This window comes from Pleurodeles waltl, chromosome 5 (assembly GCF_031143425.1).
Source record: "Pleurodeles waltl isolate 20211129_DDA chromosome 5, aPleWal1.hap1.20221129, whole genome shotgun sequence".
Lineage (NCBI taxonomy): Eukaryota > Metazoa > Chordata > Amphibia > Caudata > Salamandridae > Pleurodeles > Pleurodeles waltl.
This window is the reverse complement of record NC_090444.1, coordinates 529,160,095-529,180,607: the sequence shown is the minus strand read 5'-3', so window position 1 is coordinate 529,180,607 and position 20,513 is coordinate 529,160,095.

Genomic DNA, 20,513 nt, shown 5'->3' with positions numbered 1-20,513 from the left:
GATATGTAAATAAAGGGGAGCAACACCTTGGACAAGCGTCGCACCCCAGGGGGGCATTTTCTTTTCTGGTCTAATCAGGTCTTTTCTGCCCCCCAGGGGGAGGGGGGCAGAAACCACTAGATACCAGGGATTTTTTTTTGCGTCAATTTCACGCAAGGGGAGCGACACCTTTAGCAAGGGTCACTCTCCTGGGGAGCAAATTTATTTTAGGCCATATCTGTCCCCCCGGGGGCAGATCAGCCTATTTTAATTAGGCCGATCTGCCCCCAGAGGGGCAGAAGCCACTATACACCAGGGATCTTTTTTTCCTATATTTTAGACTTGGGGAGCGACCCCTTAGGCAAGGGTCGCTCCCCTGGGGGACAAATTGTTTTTAACCCATTTCTGCCCCCCTTGGGGGCAGATCAGCCTATTTTTATTAGGCCAATCTACCCCCAAGGGGGCAGAAACCACTAGATACCAGGGATTTTTTTTGTGTCAATTTAAAAAAAGGAGAGCCTCCCCTTTAGCCAAGAGACGCTCCTCTGGGGGGCAAATTTATTTTGGGCCATTTCTGCCCTCATTGGGGCCAGATTGGCCTATTTTAATTAGGTGGATCTGCCCCCATGGGGGCTGAAACTACTAGGCATAAGGGATTTTTTTTTTTTTTTATTTTTTACAGATGGGGAGCGACCTCTTAGGCAAATGTCAGTCCCCTGGGGGGGCAAGTTTATTGTAGGTAATTTCTGCCCACCTTGGGGACAGATCGGCCAATTTCAATTAGGTCAATATGCCCTGAGGGGGCAGAAACCACTTAGGCACCAGGGATTGGTATGTGTGTGTGTTTTATTTGGGGGGCAGTCCGTTGGGCAAAAGTCCCTCCCCCATGGGAGCACATTAGTGTTGGCCATTTCTGCCCCCCTTGGGGGTAGATCGCCCTATTTTTGTAACACTCATCAGCCCCCATGGGGAGGGCAGAAGGCCCACCAGACACCAGGGAAGAATATTTTTTGTAAAAAGGGTTGGGTATGTCCATACCCTTACCCCAAATAATTGGGGGCAAAGTTGTTCTGCCCACTGGTGGGCAGATGGGACAATTAACTCTGATCCACTCCGCGCGAGGGCAGAAAGTATACTAGATGCCAGGGAAAAAAAAATAGTGGGCTGGTGGCTACCAACCAGTATGGGCATGGTTATGCCCCCACCTCAACTGAAGGGGGTAACAGTCTTTCAGCTCTTCCCCCTCACACTAAAAGATCGTATCCCAATGGCAAGCAAGAGGACATTTGATTATTTTGGGTTTTGGTTTTACATTTGGGCCATGAGAGCTTGTCTAACTCTCAAAATCGTCCCCCTTGGAATGGTGAGGGCTGCACTTTCTTTACTTTGAGACACTGCCAAGTAGAAAAATCTACGAACCTAGACACATCTGAAAACTAAACATCTGGGTAAGTCCAAGGTGGTGTGCTTCACATGCACCCGCACCATTTTCTTACCCACAATGCTCTGCAAACCTCCAACTTTGCTTGAAATCACATATTTTCCCCACGTTTTGTGATGGAACGTTCCGGAATCTGCTGAAATCCATAAAATTCCTACCACCCAGCATTGTCACATATTCGGATAAAAATTCTGCCCCACTTGTCAGCCTAAAAATGTTTTATTTTTCAAATTGCCCTTTTGGAACCGCTTTGGTCCCCCCTTCAATTTTGACTTGTTTTTGGCTCTTCCCTGTCACAGGCACTCGTCCCACCTACACAAGTGAGGTATAATTTTTATTGGAAGACTGAGGGAAACATTGGGTGGTAGGAAATTTGCGCTGTGATTCCACAAAGAAATGTGGGAAAAATTTGATTTTTTAGCTACATTTGAGATTTGTTAAGGATTCTGGGTAAGAAAACACTGGGGGATCCATGCAAGTCACACCTCCCTGGACTCCCTCTGGGGTCTAGTTTTCAGTAATGTCTGGGTTTGGTAGGTTTCCCTAGATGGCTGCTGAGCGCAGGACCAAAAACGCAGGTGCACCCCCCAGCAAAAACATGTAGTTTTGTATTTGATAATTTTGATGTGTCCACGTAGTGTTTTGGGGCATTTCCTGTCGTGGGCACTAGGCCTACCCACACAAGTGAGGTACCATTTTTAGCGGAAAAGATTGTGGCTCTCCTCAGATTCCAGAACTTTGCAGCACCGAAATGTGAGGAAAAAGTGTTTTGTTTTGCCAAATTTTGAGGTTTGCTATGGATTCGGGTTAATAGAACCTGGTGAAAGCTCCACAAGTTACCCCTCCTGGGTTCCCCTAAGTGTCTAGTTTTCAGAAATGCCCAGGTTTGCTAGGTTTTGCTAGGTGCTGGATGAGCTAGAGGCTAAAATCCACAGCTAGGCACTTTGCAAAAAACAGGGCAGTTTTCTTTCGGAAAATGTGATGTGTCCATGTTGTGTTTTGGGGCATTTCCTGTCGCAAGCACTTGGCCTACCCACACAAGTGACGTACCATTTTTATCGGGAGACTTGGGTAAATGAGGGGTGGAAGGAAATTTGACGCTCCTCTCAGATTCTGGATCTTTCTATCTCCGAAATTTGAGGAAAAAGGTTTTTTTTTGCAAAGTTTGAGGTTTGTAAAAGATTCTGGGTAACAGAACCTGGTGAAAGCGCCACAAGTTACCCCATCCTGGGTTCTGCTAGGTGTCTAGTTTTAAAAAATGTACAGGTTTGGTAGATTGTCCTAGGTGCCAGCTGAGCTAGAGACCGAAATCTACAGCTAGGCACTTTCAGTTGTCAATGTAAAAATGTGATGTGTCCATGTTGTGTTTCCTGTCGTGGGCATTAGGCCTACCCACACAAGTGAGGTACCATTTTATCAGGAGACTAGGGGGAATACAGAATAGAAGAACAGGGTTATTGTCCCTTGTCTTTCTCTACATTTTTTCCTTCCAAATGACAGTATGTAAAAAAGACGTCTATTTGAGAAATGCCCTGTAATTCACATGTTAGTATGCAAAACCCAGAATTCAGGAAAGTGCATGTTGCATTTTTGGGCATTTCCTATCATGGGCACTAGGCCTACCAACACAAGTGAGGTACCATTTGTATTGGGAGACTTTGGGGAATGCTGGGTGGAAGGAAGTGTGTGGCTCCTCTCAGATTCCAGAACATTCTATCACCAAAATTTGAGAAAACCACATGATTCTGGGTAGTAGAACCTAGTGAGAGCCCCACAAGTCACCCCATCCTTGATTCCCCTAGATGTACAGTTTTAAAAAATGCACAGGTTTACTAGGTTTCCCTAGGTGCTGGCTGAGCTAGAGGCCAAATCCACAGCTAGGCACTTTCCAAAAAACACGTCAGATTTCAACGTAAAAATGTGATGTGTCCATGTTGCATTTCCTGTCGCGGGCATTAAGCCTACCCACACAAGTGAAGTACCGTTTTATCAGGAGACTTGGGGGAATACAGAATAGAAGGCAAGTGTTATTGTCCCTTGTCTTTCTCTACATTTTTTCCTTCCAAATGACAGTATGTAAAAAAGGCGTCTATTTGAGAAATGCCCTGTAATTCACATGCTAGTATGCGGAACCCGGAATTCAGGAAAGTGCAAATAACCACTGCTTCTCAACACCTTATCTTGTGCCCGTATTGGAAATATAAAGGTTTCCTTGATGCCTATTTTTTACTCTTTATATTTCACCAAATTAATTGCTGAAAACCCATTGCAAGGTGCAGCTCATTTTTTGGCTCTGGGTACCTAGGGTTCTTGATGAACCTACAAGCCCCATATATCCCCACAACCAGAAGAGTCCAGCAGAATTAACTGTATATTGCTTTTAAAAATCTGCAATGGCTGGAAAAAGCTATAGAAGAAAACGTGGACAGAAGTTGCTTTTTTTTACCTCAATTTCCATATTTTTTCATTTTAGCTGTTACTTTCTGTAGGAAAACCTTGAAGAATTTACACAAATGACCCCTTGCTGAATTCAGACTTTTGTCTACTTTTCAGAAATGGTTAGCTGTCTGGGATCCAGTATTGGTTTCATACCCGTTTCTGTCACTAACTGGAAGGAGCCTGAAAGCACAAAAATAGTAAAAATGTGGTATGTCCCTGTAAAATGCCAAAATTGTGTTAAAAATGTGGTTTACTGATTCAAGTCTGCCTGTTCCTGAACGGTGGGAAGATGGTAATTTTAGCACCATAAATCATTTGTTGATGCCATTTTCAGGTAAAAAAACACAAGCTTTCTTCTGCAGCCCTTTTTCCCATTTTTGTTTAAAAAACATTTTAGCTGTATTTTGCTATTTTCCAGGTCTCCTCCAAGCCAACCCACAAACTCTGTGTACCTCTAGAACCCCTAGGGTGTTGGAGAAAAAGAAAACAAATTTGGCATGGGTAGCTTATGTGGACAAAACGTTATGAGGACCTAAGCACAAACTGCCTAAAATAACCATAAAAAGGCTTTGCACAAGAGGGGGAAAAGACCTGGCAGTGAAGGGGTTAAATAATACCTATGTTGATGGTTTAGTAATAGTACCAAATATGGTTGTGGCACTGGAGTTAAAATCAAATCAGAATGGGAACTAATTGTTTGCGTGTTTTGCACATAGGCATTGAATGAAAAATCATTGAAAATTAGCTTTACATGCTCTTTAGCCTGTGCCATGATCCTTAAAGGATTATCATAAAAATCAGGAATACCCAGTTGCTCAGAGACCATCCTGATACATTTCAGCCATGTGATGTCACTGGCTCCTTCCAAGTCTTAACAGTTTTTTACTACGAGTATAGTAAAAGCTGCTTCTGGAGAGGACCATATCATCGTCCACAAAAGTAGTGGTGCAAGCTGTGCAGCATCAGTAAAGTATTGTAAGCCCAGTTTCACACGGCATTTAAACATGGCAGTATGACAACTGAGTTTGAGATTTTTAAAATGTGTTTCACCCATCTGTTTGATGGTTTGAAGTTGAAAAATATTTGTAGGACTACTCATTTAGTTTGAAATGCTATTCACAAACTTATGCATGAAGATCTCCACCTTGCCTATTGTTTCTATGAGGAGCTCTCTGCTATGGTATCACTCTATACTTTAGAAGTAATTGTGGGAGGGATGGGGAAGTGTTTGGAAAATGGGGACTACTTCTACATAATTTGGAGTGGTTTGAGGACAGGTAAGGAGAGGTTTGGTAAGGGACTTGCAAAAACTAAAAACCCACCCACAAAAGAGTAAGCCCATTGCTATTCAAAACAACACTTCTAGAGTTACTACAGCCCAAAACTCCCAAAACAGTAAATACACTCCAGCCCAGCCTGTGAAATAAAGAACACAGGGGGTTCAAGTAACACCAAATAGAGAATAATATTAACAAAAAAAGCTTATTTTGCATTTTAACAGAAGCATGGACATTTATCTTGAATATATATTGAATGAATAAGAGTACCCAAAGCCTATAAGATACATGTCACTAATAGACTACAACATGCACTGTACCACCCACTACAATGACAGTGCTAAAAAGACTGCAGGTCTACCATTTTAAGCCTAGCTGTCGTAATTTTAAACTACAAATGTGAACTGTTAAAATAACCTCTTCTGCAGGTAAAAACCTTCTGTTTAAATATTTATAAATAACCCAAATGTAGACATTATTATTCATAAGGCAGGGAGAATGGTATTTATAATTAAGATATGTAGGAGTTTAAACTTAAATATGTATTTTCAGTGAAAAAACCCTAAAATCTATTTGCCCTACAACAAGGCTGGCTGTCCCTAGGAAACCTCTAGGTTACATGATTACATTTAATAACACTAATTTTGGTGAAGAACCAGCTAGAAAAATAATTAAACAACTGTTGTTTAATATGTTTAATTTTAAGAAAAATCTACTTTAGAAAGTTATCTTATCCCTTTGTAAAGCCTCTGGAGGGCCATTTGCATTTGTTCTCCTGCTTCTTCCGCATGATTCCAGGTGTCCGGAAATGTTGCGGTGTTGATAGAGGTGTTGCACAGGGTGGTGAGTTCCTTGCCGATCCTTGGTTTCCAAGGTTGAAGATGTAGCGCAGGCATGCGTCTGTGGGAGCTCCCAAGTGAATGGATTTCATGGTGGAGGAGATGCCCATCGCGAGAAGGATGTTCCAAGTGGTCAGTATGTGGTTCGCGTCGATTACCATAGTGGTGTATTTGTCGAGGAAGTCTGTAGGTTTGGGTTGGGGCTCGAGCTTTCTGTATATGGTTGTGGTCTTGTCATGGAAGAAGTGGGCAAGGTTGTCACTCATCTCCTGTGAGGGTGTGATGTTGTTTTCACTGGCAGCCGGGTTGAAGAATACCTTAAAACTATTGAAAAGTTCCTTGGTATTGTTGGTGTTGGTTTTAATGCGTGTGGCAATGACTATCTTCTTTAGTGCTCTCAGCAGGTGGTGGAACAGTTTGCGGGAGGTCTTGAAGGCTGCTTTGTCAGAGGTGTCCTTGCTGGCGTGCCATCTCCTCTCCAGCTGTTTGCTGTTTTGTTTTGCTGTTCTGAGTTCTTGGGTGTACCAGCTGTCATTTTTGAAGGATTTTCGATAAATGTTGTTCTTGATGGGGACAATGCCCTCGGTGCAATTGGTGATCTCGGAGTTTACATTTTTCACTCCCTATTCGAGGTTGGTGAAGGTAGCGGGGTTGGAGGTGTTGAGGGCATCCACCCAACTGGTCTCTGAGATTTTGTTCATCCTCCAGTGGGGGGCCAACCCCAGGGAACCCATAAACTCTCTCTGCTCCCATTCCCAGCGAGGGTACTGGAAAAGATCATCAACAAGCAACTCATGACATACCTGGAGCAGAACCAACTGCCTACTGCCTCCCAATCTGGCTTCTGCAGCAGTCACAGCACCGAAACTGCCCTGATCACAACCACCGATGACATCCGAACTCTCCTCAACCAAGGACAAACAGCAGCTTTGAACCTCCTTGAACTCTTGGCAGCCTTCAACACCATATCCCACCTGATCGAAAGACTCCACCACATCGGCATCCAAGAGGACGCACTGAGATGGATCTCCTCCTTCCTCACTGAAAGAACCCAGAAGATTTACCTTGCACCGTTTATCTCCAAACCAAAGGAGATCACCTGCAGTGTCCCCCAGGGCTCATACCCTCTGCCCAACGCTTGTCAACTAATATATGACCCGCTGGAGAACATTGTCAGATCCCACAGTCTAGATATAATTACCTACCCAGATGACACCCAACTCATCCTCTCACCGATGACCCCTCCACCACCAGAACCAGCTTCCACAGATTCATGACAAGCATCGCTGATTGGATGAAGAATGACTGCCTGCAGCTGAACACAGACAAGACAGAAGTACTGATCTGTGTCAACAGCAGCAACATATGGAACAACTCTTGGTGGCCATCAGACATAGGACCCACACCCACCCCCTCCGACCCCCCCAGAAACCTCAGAATCATCATTGACAACAAGCTCACCATGAAATGACAGATTAACAACATCTCCTTAGCCTGCTTTTTCAGTTGTGCATGTTATATAAGACTTTCAAGTGGCTACCTCTACACTCGAGATGCCCCATGACACAGGCTCTCATCACCAGCCAACTGGACTACGGCAACACCCTCTACATAGGAATCGTTGCGCACCTCCTATAGAGACTTTAGACCATACAGAACAACGCAGCCAGACTCATCCTAGGCCTTCCCTGACGAACCCACAATATACCCCACCTCAGGCAACTCCACTGGCTCCTCATACAAAAGAGATGCCAATTCAAGCTGCTGACCCACGCACACAAGGCTCTATACAACCAAGGACCTGCATACATTAAACACTGCCTGAACTTCCACCAACCATCGAGAAGACTACAATTTGCCTCCCTTTCACTTGTAAATACTCCCCACATCTACCAAGCAGAAGTAGAGGATGCTCCTTCTATCACTTTGCAGCAAAAACCTGGAACAGCCTCCCCACACATCCTTGGGCCATCATCTCACTTCTGGAATTCCAAATGACCTTGTGAAAACAGCTCCCAGAGCAGAGAACAAAGGCCTGGCCATTGGAAGGTGTTAATGTTCACTTGACAGGGTGACCAATAAGGTTAAGTTGAGGAACTGGAATAATTTCAAAGCGGTCTCCTCTGTCACAGGCAAATGTTAGCACACACCTAAGCAAGGCACTTCCTATTGCACACACCCCAGTCAGACAGGTTCCAATCCCATTGGGCTTCTTTTTGACTTTACAGTGTCAAATCCTGCTGGAGCCTCAAATCTCACATGACAGGTCTGTTTGGGTTTACATTTAAAACTGGGGCAAACTTGAAAGAGAGGAAAACTGAATTCCAAAACTATTTGTGTGTATTCACTCTCTGGTTGCTGAAAACTCCTGCTTTTTGCTATCTGTCTCTCGGATTACTGGGGGGGCACTGACTGCCCCAACATGAACGTTAGTGTTAGATACGAGGAGACACTAGAAAACCATAGTAGATTTCCACTCCTCACACATGCACACACTCAGACCTAAAGTTTAGTGGGGCCACAGACTTCTGTAATCCTAAAAATACCCAACGTCGGTAGGATTGACCCTGGGAACCTTTGCCCCATTGTTTAGGGTGTGCTTAGGAAATATTCCCACCCACTAGCTCTTAGCAAGCAAAAACGTGGAATTTCCAGGCACCCACTTCAGAATGCTCTGGACCTGAGGAAAATCAGAAGAGGACTGAACCTGCTGTCTGTGATCTGAGAAGAGCCCTGAAGGACTGGACCTGCTGTCTCTTGTACCAAGAACACAGAGGTGGACAGAAATGGCCAAAAGGTTGACTTCCTGTAAAGGTTACAGGGACACAACAAGAAACAAAAGGATTTTCCTGCAACTGTCCAGCTGACCAGTGGCAACAACTTGGACTTGACACTGCTATTTGCCTTCTGCCAGACACCCTCCGAGTCTCTAAGTTCCTCCGCTGAAATCCTGAGTGCTTTAAAAAGTGTACTTCTTTGGAAGATTAAAGGACTGAAGTCAGAAGGTAGAATCTTTGACCAGTACTATTCTGGTGGGTGTATCTGACCCTTGTTCCATGCGGTCAGAAAATTGCACCTAGGTCCTGGTCCCCTGCGACCATTGAAAGTCATTGATACTTTATGCTTATTTGTGCTATTTAAAAGCTCATATTCCCAGTTCCCCTTCTTGGATTTTTGCCATTTTGGTGTAGTTGTGTTAAATTGTACTCTATTTTTGTGATTCGATTTGGGATTTTTATTGGTTTGCATTTTGACCTTATTACTGTTTTCAAACTGAATAAGTACTTTACACATTGCCTCTAGGTTATATGGTGAGAAACTGGGTTGTTATGTTGTTGGTTGACTGGAGTATGAGCACTGGTCAAGCAATAGCCACAATCCCTTGCAGGGTAAAATACAAAAAATCACTAAATTAACCTGTACTAACCCTTTAGCAGCACAAAACAACAATGGACGGAGTGTTAAAACTTTTCAAACACTCACCCCCAGTCACAGATCTGGGTTTAATTCATCAGTCTTCCCAGCAGCACAGCACTTCTTCCTGGCAGACTATCTACAGTTCTAGAAGTGTACTGAAGAGTTGGTGTCTGATGTCCTAATTTTATACCCTTGTGCCCTGGTTGTAGAAGGTCACTGAAGCTTCTGGACAGTGGTTTGAAGTACTCAGAATTTTCTAACTCCCCTGCCCTGGCCCGATGCTTGCTGCAGTGTCAATGGTGAGTTGTTATATCTTTAGTGTGAGGGCAGAGCATATCCTATTCAGTTACAAGTGAAGCTGTGCTCAACTTCCACCCCATCCTGCTGGCAGATGGCCAATTGAGCACACTTAGGCCCATATTGATACCTTTTTTAGAGACAAATTTGCGTCATTTTTTACCACTTTTTGTGCCACTTTTGCATCAAAAAATGACACAAAGGCGGCGCTGAAAAAAGTATAAATATGGGCCTTAAAATCTCTATTTTGTGACTGTCTGGGAAGAATTCACAAAGCCTAATTGTCAGTTATACCCAGTCATGTGACCTAAGACAGGCTGCAGGCACAAAAGGGCTAATGGCAGGAAAATGCCATCTTTCTGAAAGTGCCATTTTCAAAATTGTATTGAAAGATCTGACTTTACTACTAAAGAGGGCTTGTCATTATAATTTTGTAGACACCAACCAAGCCATAGCAACCTATTCCCAGTTGGAAATTATGGCATATTAAATGTAATAGGGAATCTTCAATGTTATCCTATTGGAGGGGTAGGCCTCATAGTAGTGAACAGAGTAGTGAGCAACAAATTTAGGAGTTTTTCACTACCAGGACATATAAAACTTTAAAGTACATGTTCAAAGTTTTCATCACACAACACCCTGCCCTATGACCAACTGGGGCTTACCTTAGGGGTGACTTATATGTAATGAAAGGGGAGTTTAAAGATTTGCAGGTGGTTTATTAGCAATCTGTCATGGCAGTTTAACACTGCATTCAGGCTGCAATGGCAGCACTGGGATATGTTTAAAGTGCTATTTAAGCAGATGGCACAATCAATGCTGTAAGCCCATTAGTATTTATGTTAAGAAACTAAAACCTGTGCCCTAAAGTTACTTAATGGCACAAGTTATTACCTGAACAAAAAAAGAGAAGAAACCATTCCCCCCCCCATCTCCTGAATAGGTTCCAGTAATGAAATCTTTGCAGTTATAATATACCATTGGGCAAGTCAAAGTGTACATATATACATAATAATAGCAATGTAAATGAATACATTTTATATCAAAATGTATTGTTCATCCATGATTATTGTATCTTCATTCCAAAATTCATGGACATAACACAAAGATTCTCTCTCAATCCTCATTCATACCCACATGCTCAGCTCACACTCACCAATTAAAAAAACAATGTACATAGACTGTTGGCCTAGTAGTCGTTATTTTGCAAATGTTTGCTGAAGGTGGGGAGACCATCCTCCATAATCAAATATGATGCACTGAAATAATTTAAAAAATACAAATTCTGATCATACAGAGTCTGTCATTTGAATCTTCATATGGTGAATACAAATAGAGTCTATTGTGTTATATTGTTTAATCCTTAAATGTATCTTCTTCCAATATGTGTATTAAATACAAGATGTACATCAAACTCCACCAAAGGAACATCTAGGCAAACTTCTGTTCAATGATCGTGCTGATGTACGTTTCACTGTCAAGTGGGCAACTGGTCACACACTTTCTTCAGGGCACATTTTAATCCATCATGATCGAATAAAAAATGCACACAGAGAGGTCATGTCCATTGAAGACTATCTGTAGATAAATCAATGTAGAGAATCCAAATGTCACTGAATGCTCAATCTACAACCTGACTTTAAAATTGCATCACACACCCGGTGTGTTAGTAGAATGCATCTGATGTTATATTATTTCTCAATATGGTCATCCACTCATTGAGTGTTCCTTCACCCTGAGTGTGTATACATGCATATCACATTGTGCAAAATGGTTACAACCCCTTAAAAAACTGGTACAGAAATGTCATAAGAAAACAGATGGGGTTAGATATCAACACTACTGGGTGTACCCCCGTGCGATCATGTTAGTTATAGTTTCTTCAGATAAGTAAAACTATACGTATAACTATAACTGCTGAATTTCTATGGGTTTGTAAGAGTAAAATGTCAACCTAACTTCAATATCCCTATAAACTTTGGCTTTCTCAGTGCTTTTTTTTTTTTTTTAAGGCAGAGTAATATATATTATTTGAATACAACAACCGCCATGCATTGCTATTGTCCGTGCCTGGTGGCGGGTAGCCTCAGGACCTGGCCTGTGGCCAGGCTGCATCAAGCCCTCCGCATGCACCCAACTGCACACTGAGCACAGCCTTTAGCTATGCACGCTGAGGGGTTTGTGTGTGAATGGTTCTATTTTTTGTTCTTAAAACTGCTTTGTATCCATGGATCCTTTGCAATTTTAAACGGGGGGCACACTGAGCCCTGTGGTGGATCAGCAGATTGGCTGAAAGAAAAGTGGGCAATTTTTTGCCCATGAGTTGCCCTTCAGGGACACCTCCATGTGTCCTATGGGGTTATGATACCTCTGTCCAGACCCTTTGTATGTTTTTCTGCTTTTTTCTTCCCTCCCCTGCCTGAAGTGAGAAAGAAAATGGCAGCTACAACTTTTCTTTCAGGTCGCAGTTAGCTAATTAGGTCCTTGCTTTTGGTCCGAGATCTGCGATCCTCTGCTAGATATTTATATTTATATTTTATTTTCTTTAATTACTCTGAAACTACTGAACAGATTTACACAAAATAACAAAAATAGATTTTTCTGGACCAAGATATATCTTTCTGCCAAATTTGGAGTAAATCTTTTCAGGGGTTCAGGCCGTAGTTGTGTTTGAAACTAGGAAAATCCCCTTCGAAGTACCATGGGGAAAAATGCTTTGGGACACCTTCCTTTTTCTAGGCTCCTCCACCACAAGTCAACCTGAAACTTTTCAGACGGCAGCTAACTGAAGACAACAGCTGAATGGATTGGGAAACTAGTTTTGAAAATGTCATAAAGATTAATAATTTTTCAGCAGAAATCATAGTGGATCTGTGGATCCAGGATCCACAGATCGTGAAAACGAAAAAAAACAAGAGGGGGTTCCTGCACTGGTTAAGCCAGGTCCTGGGGGCATGCGGTGTATAAAAAATGTTAGCAAGGGTGCATGCAGCCCCCTTCCTTAGGCTTCTTTGAGCCCTGGGGACGACCACCTCCCCGGGGGATTAATAACATTTGGATTGGGATCACATGGACCCCCATCCTGTGCCTTAGAGGAGACCCAGGGACCACCACCCTGGAGCAAAATATGTAAATAAAGTGGAGGGGCTTGGCGGGCCCCTCCCGGGCCATATAGAGCCCCAGGTACCACCATCTCCTTGGGGCCGCGGCTCCCTACTGGAGCCATTAATAGCCCTTGGGACCACCACCCAAAGGGTCGGCTCCCTATCTCCTGAGGCAATCCAGGTCCCTACCCCACCCTTGAGAGGTAGCAGTTTGCTTTTGTTTGGTGGAAGGTTTGACAGCTCCCGACAAGCGAGAGCAAACTGTAAGTCCGCCACCAGCAGGCAGGATCAGAAAAACTGACCCCGCTCACTAGGAGCAGACTTTTCATATGAAGAACAGATGAAAATATCGCTCCCATGTGTCATCTCCTGTTGAGAACAGAACTCAGTGTTTCTCCCTTTAAACCACAATCCAGGGTGTAAAAATACTTAGAAGCACTGCCAGTTTGGTCCCGCCACATATAAGTTAGTGGTATGCAACTTCTTCCTGCCTTTTTCCAGGATGACAGACAGCTTACCAAAAGGCACCCTTAGGGTGTTTCCCCTCTATTTTAGAGGTGTACTTAATGCAGAGGAATATGAGCATCTCTCCACCAAACAAAGAACAATTACTACATATAATTAAGCAGGAAGTACCCTTATTTGTGAGTAAATTCAACTCTTTGTAGTCTTGTTGTCTTTTCTGCATGAGGATTCATGTTATTGCAGGTTTCTGTATAATGAAGATGCTCAAGGAACAATCACATTGCCACAATTACAGACACACAAGGTCACTGGAGACATTACCTCGGGGCCCTTTAGGCAGCTGTAGTCTGGAATATGCACTATATTTTTACCCAACAATGGTTTTGTGCTTGTAAATTCAGAACCTAACTATAACGTCCCCATAACCTTTGTTTTTTTCAGTGGATATCTATATATATTTACATATATATACAGGGAATGCCGTTAGCGTCATGTGATCTGTTTGATAAAAGGAACATCCTATTATGTACACCCTACCCAAACCTTTTGCACCATCTCAAGTACTTCTTTATCAACTGATGCCACACTACAATTGAAAATGTGGCCCAGCCAGACAAAACAGAATTGATTTCTTGTACCACAGATGATGTCCACACTGAGGTATACTATGATAAACAAGGGATAATAAACGTTTATTGTTGGCCAGGAACCTTAGAAAACCTGCCAAGAAAAGAGATTTGGCATTGAGAAAGATAAATTAAATACTTCTACATATCATCATGAAATCTTTCTGTTGCATCAAAGTATACTGTAGCTGTTGGCGTACTGAAAATTAGAATGACCGGTGGATAAAATGATGTGGTTATATTCGGGATTGTTAGTTGTCCACCTAAATTATTCAGGGGCCTTTTCATGATAAATATTGAAAAAGCATTGAATGTTATAGACTGATTTTATGGAAGGCCATTAGGAAGTGGAGCTGACCTGGGATTGAAACAACTTCTTTATCTGACAACAGTTGACTCAAGGTTGTGCACCATAATACTTAATAACCACATGGATGAATTTGTGCTTTGTGTAAATATTTGGCCTCATCAAATTGGGAGACTTACTTCAAGTCCCACAAGGATGTGAAGGATAAACATTTTGTCAGCTGTGCTTTTCCACTCTGAATATATCTGTACAGAGAGACTGTTGTTTGTACCTGTCATCAAACCCTGTTTAAGAACACATTGTCAGATAACTTTCAACAGAAACTTTGGTTTAAGAAACTTTACAGCGCCTTAGTATTGTGGTCAAGTGTCATGTACTGTCATTGTGTTTGATTTGATAGGATGGATCAAAAGATATGGAATGTCCCTTTCACCACAACAATGGAGTGGATGGAAAACACAACCATTGGTTCTGCCTGCAACACTGTCTCCAGAGTTGTCAGACTTACACTAGTACCTCAAACATGCCATGTGTCAGGGTTTTTAGAGGTGTTCTAGCCCTCTCTAAATATGGATGCAGAGAGAAAGAGAATCATCTCTTTTAGAGGGAAGGTAACTCAGAAAAAGATGATAGGAGGGGATATCAGGAGCGATGTTAATGTTTGCTGCTCAAGTCTCAAATGGAACAGTTTGACAATCCATAACATGAAACATATGTTGAGAGAAGCAACATGATTTTACTTTCCAATAATTGTGAAATATGTGAAGTCGTGAACATTTGACCATCAATACCTCTTTTGAGAAATTGGGTTGCTGGTTGAGTGGGGTGTTAACCCAGTTCAAGCACTAGCCACAATACTGGTAAGGGTGAACCACAAAAGTCATTAAATTAACCTGAGCTGAACCCTCTGGTAGCTTTGCACAAAAGCAGTCAGACTTAACTTAGAGGCAATGTGTAAAGTATTTGTATAACTCTTAAATTACAGTGACACAGTGAACAAAACCACAAAAGACTCCACAACAGATTATTAGAATAGAGACAATTTATCTGAGTAGAACAAAACCAAAACAGCAAAAATCCAATAAGTAGAAGTTGAGATATGAATTTCTAAAGATTAAATGTGAAAATAGTGCTTAGAAGTCACTAGCGGTCAAAAGGTTACTTGAGGTCAGAAGGGACAAGTGCAAATCCAAAATCCAGGCTGACCACAATGGAGGGTAGGCGGGCTACAGAACCCATGCATGGTCCGCAGAATAAGTACCTTTGATGGAGCACTGCCTCGACCGTGAGGACACGATGCTTCAATATTTTTACCACACTCAGGGCACTACGTTGTCGTCGGCCTCTGTAGAAGTGAATGTGATGTGTCGGTGCTGGGCCATAAAGCGTGCCGTCGGTCCATGCAGTTTTGTGAATCTGCTGTCATTGGGCAGCTACTGCCTCGCCATCAATGAACGATGCACCAATTTTCCTCCCACGCTTGGGGAAATGCTTTGCTTTTGGCAGAGTTTAGCTGCGGAATTCACTTCTGAGGCCCAGGACTGGAGAGAGCACCTCAGGCAAGGGTAGGTTTCTCAGGTGGCAGAGACCAGCAGCACCAGTAAAGTATTTATGCAGTACAAAAAGAGTAATAAAGTCAAAACAGCACAAGAAAAATCCCACAAGAATTTAGATAAATTAAGAAAATGCTAATAAAATATGTGGCAGCAAAATGACAAAAATCCTATTAGTAGAACTGGAGTTATGAATTTTTAAAGTTTAAGGTATAAACTAGCACCTAAAATATCAATTCATTCATTCATTCATTCATTCGCATTTATAAAGCGCGCTACTCACCCGTAAGGGTCTCAAGGCGCTGGGAAGGTGGGAGGGGGGTCAGTGCTCAAAGAGCCAGGTCTTGAGCTGCCTCCTGAAGGAGAGGTGGTCAGGTATGGTGCGAAGGTGGCTGGGCAGAGAGTTCCAGGTCTTCGCTGCCAGGAAAGAGAAGGATCTTCCTCCGGAGGTGGCTTTGCGGATGCGGGGTACGGCTGCCAGGGCTTGTCCGGTCGAGCGTAGGGTGCGCGGAGGAGTGTAGAAGGAGATGCGGTGGTTGATGAGTTTTGGTCCGAGGTTGTGAAGGGCTTTGTGTGCATGGGTGAGGAGTCTGAAGGTGATCCTCATGTTGACTGGGAGCCAGTGAAGTTTCTTCAAGTGTCCGGAGTTGTGGTGGTGGCGGGGTATGTTCAGGATGAGTCGTGCGGCAGCGTTCTGGATCCGTTGAAGTTTCCTCTGCAGCTTGATGGTGATGCCGGCGTACAGAGTGTTCCCATAGTCCAAGCGACTGGTGACGAGGGCATGGGTGACGGTCTTTCTGGTATCGGTGGGGATCCAGCGGAAGATCTTGCGGAGCATGCGGAGGGTGTTGAAGCATGCCGAGGTCACCGAGTTGACCTGTCTGGACATGGAGAGGGATGAGTCCAGGATGAAGCCGAGGTTGCGTGCGTGGTCGGTGGGTTGGGGAGTGCTGCCTAGGGTGGGAGGCCACCAGGAGTCGTCCCAGGCGGTGGGTGTAGGGCCGAGGATGAGAACCTCCGTCTTCTCTGTGTTCAGTTTCAGCCTGCTGTCTGTCATCCAGTTCGCTACTTCCTTCATGCCTTCGTGTAGTCTGGTCCTTGCTGAGGTGGGGTTGTTGGTGAGGGATAAGATGAGCTGGGTGTCGTCGGCGTAGGATATGAGGTTGAGTCCGTGTTTTCGTGCGATGTTCGCCAGGGGGGTCATGTAAATGTTGAAGAGGGTGGGGCTGAGGGAGGATCCTTGGGGGACGCCGCGGATGATCTCCGTGGCTGTAGATCTGAAGGGGGGGGAGGCGGACTCTCTGAGTTCTTCCAGAGAGGAAGGAGATGATCCATTCCAGGGCCTTGCCTCTGATGCCGGCGTTGCTGAGGCGGTGTATCAGGGTACGGTGGCAGACCGTGTCGAAGGCTGCAGAGAGGTCCAGGAGTAAGAGGGCCACGGTTTCTCCCTTGTCGGTCAGGGATCTGATGTCGTCCGTGGCTGCGATGAGGGCGGTTTCGGTGCTGTGGTTAGCTCTGAAGCCGAACTGTGGGGGGTCGAGTGAGTCGTTGGTTTCCAAGGCGGTGGTGAGTTGAGCGTTGATGATTTTCTCAATCACTTTGGCGGGGAACGGTAGGAGGGAGATGGGCCGGAAGTTTTTGAGTTCGGTGGGGTCTGCTGTTGGTTTCTTTAAGAGGGCGTTGAGCTCTGCGTGTTTCCAGCTCTCTGGGAAGGTGGCGGAGGTGAGAGATGCGTTGATGACGTCTCGGAGGTGGGGTGCGATGATGTTGTCGGCTTTGTTGTAGATGTGGTGCAGGCAGGGGTCGGATGGAGATCCCGAGTGGATCGAGTTCATGACGCGGGTGGTTTCCTCTGTGGTGGTTGGGTTCCAGGTGAGGATGGTGGTGATGTCGGTGGCGGGTTCTGGGGGTGGGTTCGTGTTGGTAGTGGTGAAGCTGTTGTATATGTCGGCAATTTTGTGGTGGAAGAAGGCTGCGAGGGAGTCGCAGAGGTCCTGTGAGGGAGGGATGGAGTTGTTTTCTGCGTCGGGGTTGGAGAGCTCTTTGACGATGCCAAAAAGTTCCTTGCTGTTCTGGGCGTTGTTGTCTAGTCTGTTCTGGTAGGCTGATTTTCGTGCGGCGCGGAGGCGTTGGTGGTGTTGGCGGGTGGCGTTCTTGAGGGCTGACATGTTCTCCTCAGTCTGGTTGAGGCGCCAAGACTTCTCGAGGGTGCGGCATTCTTTTTTGGAGTCCTTGAGGTCGGGGGTGAACCAGAAGTTTTTCTTGTGGTTGTTGGTGTTAGCTTGGGTCTTCAGGGGGGCCAGGAGGTTGGCGCAGTCTGAGATCCAGATCGTGAGGTTGTTGGCGGCTTCGTTGGGGTTAGTGGTGCTGGTGGGTTGGTTCTGGGAGAGGGTCGATGCGAGCTGTTCTGTGGTGATTCGATTCCAGTGTCTTCTTGGTGGTTGCTGGGTGTGATGGTGCATGGTGGTCTTCTTGAAGCTGAAGTGGACACAGCTGTGGTCCGACCAGGTGAGTTCGGTGGTGTGGCTGAAGGAGATGTGTTTGCTGGAGGAGAAGATGGGGTGGAGCGTGTGTCCGGCGTAGTGGGTGGGGGTGTTGACTAGCTGTTTCAGTCCTAGGTTGGCGAGGTTGTCCAGTAAGGCTGTGGTGTTGTTGTCGGTGTGGTTCTCCAGGTGAAAGTTGAGGTCCTCTAGGAGGATGTAGTCAGTGGATGAGAGTGCGTGAGGGTTGATGAAGTCTGCGATGTCTTCGCTGAACTTGGTGCGTGGTCCTGGTGGTCTGTACATGAGGGTGCCTCTGAGGGTGGTCTTGGGGTCGCTGTGGATCGCGAAGTGGAGGTGTTCGGCGTTGGGGAGTGAGTTGTCGATGTGGGTCGATATACGGATGGAGCTTTTGTGTGCGATGGCGACGCCTCCTCCGATGCAGTTGGTGCGGTCTTTCCAGATGATTTTGTAGCCGTCCGGGATGGCTACGGCGATGTCAGGTGCCGAGGAGGGGTTCATCCAGGTCTCGGTGAGGAAGGCGATGTCCGGGTTCGTTGAGTTGATGAGGTTCCACAGTTCGATGGCGTGTCTGTGGACAGAACGGGTGTTGACCAGGATGCAGTGGAGATTGCTTCCGGGGGAGTCGTTCTTGACGGGAGCGGTGTGAGTCCGTAGGCAGGTGAAGCTGCAGCTGCTGCAGGTGAAGTGTCCATGGGTTCGTTTTGGGGTGGCGCAGTAGCAGCCCGGCGTGCGGCCGGGGTTGAGGGTGGTGGAGTCGTAGGTCAGGCGGGGGTCGGGGGGGCCAGGGGTTCGGGCGCTCGGCGCGGTCCAGGCGCGGACGGGCGCAGACGGGCTTGCCTTAGGCGCGGCCTCGGCGCGCCAGCGGCACGGTCGCGCAGCGGCCGCCATTTAAGGCTAGCTGGGAGGAGGGGTCAGCTGGGAGGCGGGTGGCGGGAGGGTAGGGGCCAATGGGATGCGGGCAAAAAACGGTGGGAAAAGCGGGAGAGGGAATGAAGCGGCGAGGGCCGCAAAAGGCGGGAAAAAAACGAGGAAGAAAGCGATCGAGAAAACGAGGCAGAAAAAAGGCGACGGGCACGGCGAGGGGGCCACACACAGGCAAACAGGGGTACAAAAAGCAAAAAAGGAGAACACTCGCTCAAACAACCAGGGGTACAGAAGGCAAAAAGGAAAAACACTCGCACAGACAACCAGGGGTACAGAAGGCAAAAAGGAAAAACACTCGCACAGACAACCAGGGGTACAGAAGGCAAAAAGGAAAAACACTCGCACAGACAACAAGGGCACATTCACGCTCAGGGGCAGCAGTAACCAGGGGGGCAGGGGGCAGAGGTGGCGCTCGCTGTCGCGGCGCGGGGAGCGACCTAGCCGGGGGTCAAGGGTCGCTTACCTGCGTCGCGCAGCGGCCGCCATTTAAGGCTAGCTGGGAGGAGGGGTCAGCTGGGAGGCGGGTGGTGGGAGGGTAGGGGCCAATGGGATGCGGGCAAAAAACGGCGGGAAAAGCGGGAGAGGGAATGAAGCGGCGAGGGCCGCAAAAGGCGGGAAAAAAACGAGGAAGAAAGCGATCGAGAAAACGAGGCAGAAAAAAGGCGACGGGCACGGCGAGGGGGGCACACACAGGCAAACAGGGGTACAAAAGGCAAAAAAGGAGAACACTCGCTCAAACAACCAGGGGTACAGAAGGCAAAAAGGAAAAACACTCGCACAGACAACCAGGGGTACAGAAGGCAAAAAGGAAAAACACTCGCACAGACAACCAGGGGTACAGAAGGCAAAAAGGAAAAACACTCGCACAGACAACAAGGGCACACTCACGCTCAGGGGCAGCAGTAACCAGGGGGGCAGGGGGCAGAGGTGGCGCTCGCTGTCGCGGCGCGGGGAGCGACCTACCCGGGGGTCAAGGGTCGCTTACCTACGTCACGCAGCGGCCGCCATTTAAGGCTAGCTGGGAGGAGGGGTCAGCTGGGAGGCGGGTGGCGGGAGAGTAGGGGCCAATGGGATGCGGGCAAAAAACGGCGGGAAAAGCGGGAGAGGGAATGAAGCGGTGAGGGCCGCAAAAGGTGGGAAAAAAACAAGGAAGAAATCGATTGAGAAAACGAGGCAGAAAAAAGGCGACGGGCACGGCGAGGGGGGCACACACAGGCAAACAGGGGTACAAAAGGCAAAAAAGGAGAACACTCGCTCAAACAACCAGGGGTACAGAAGGCAAAAAGGAAAAACACTCGCACAGACAACCAGGGGTACAGAAGGCAAAAAGGAAAAACACTC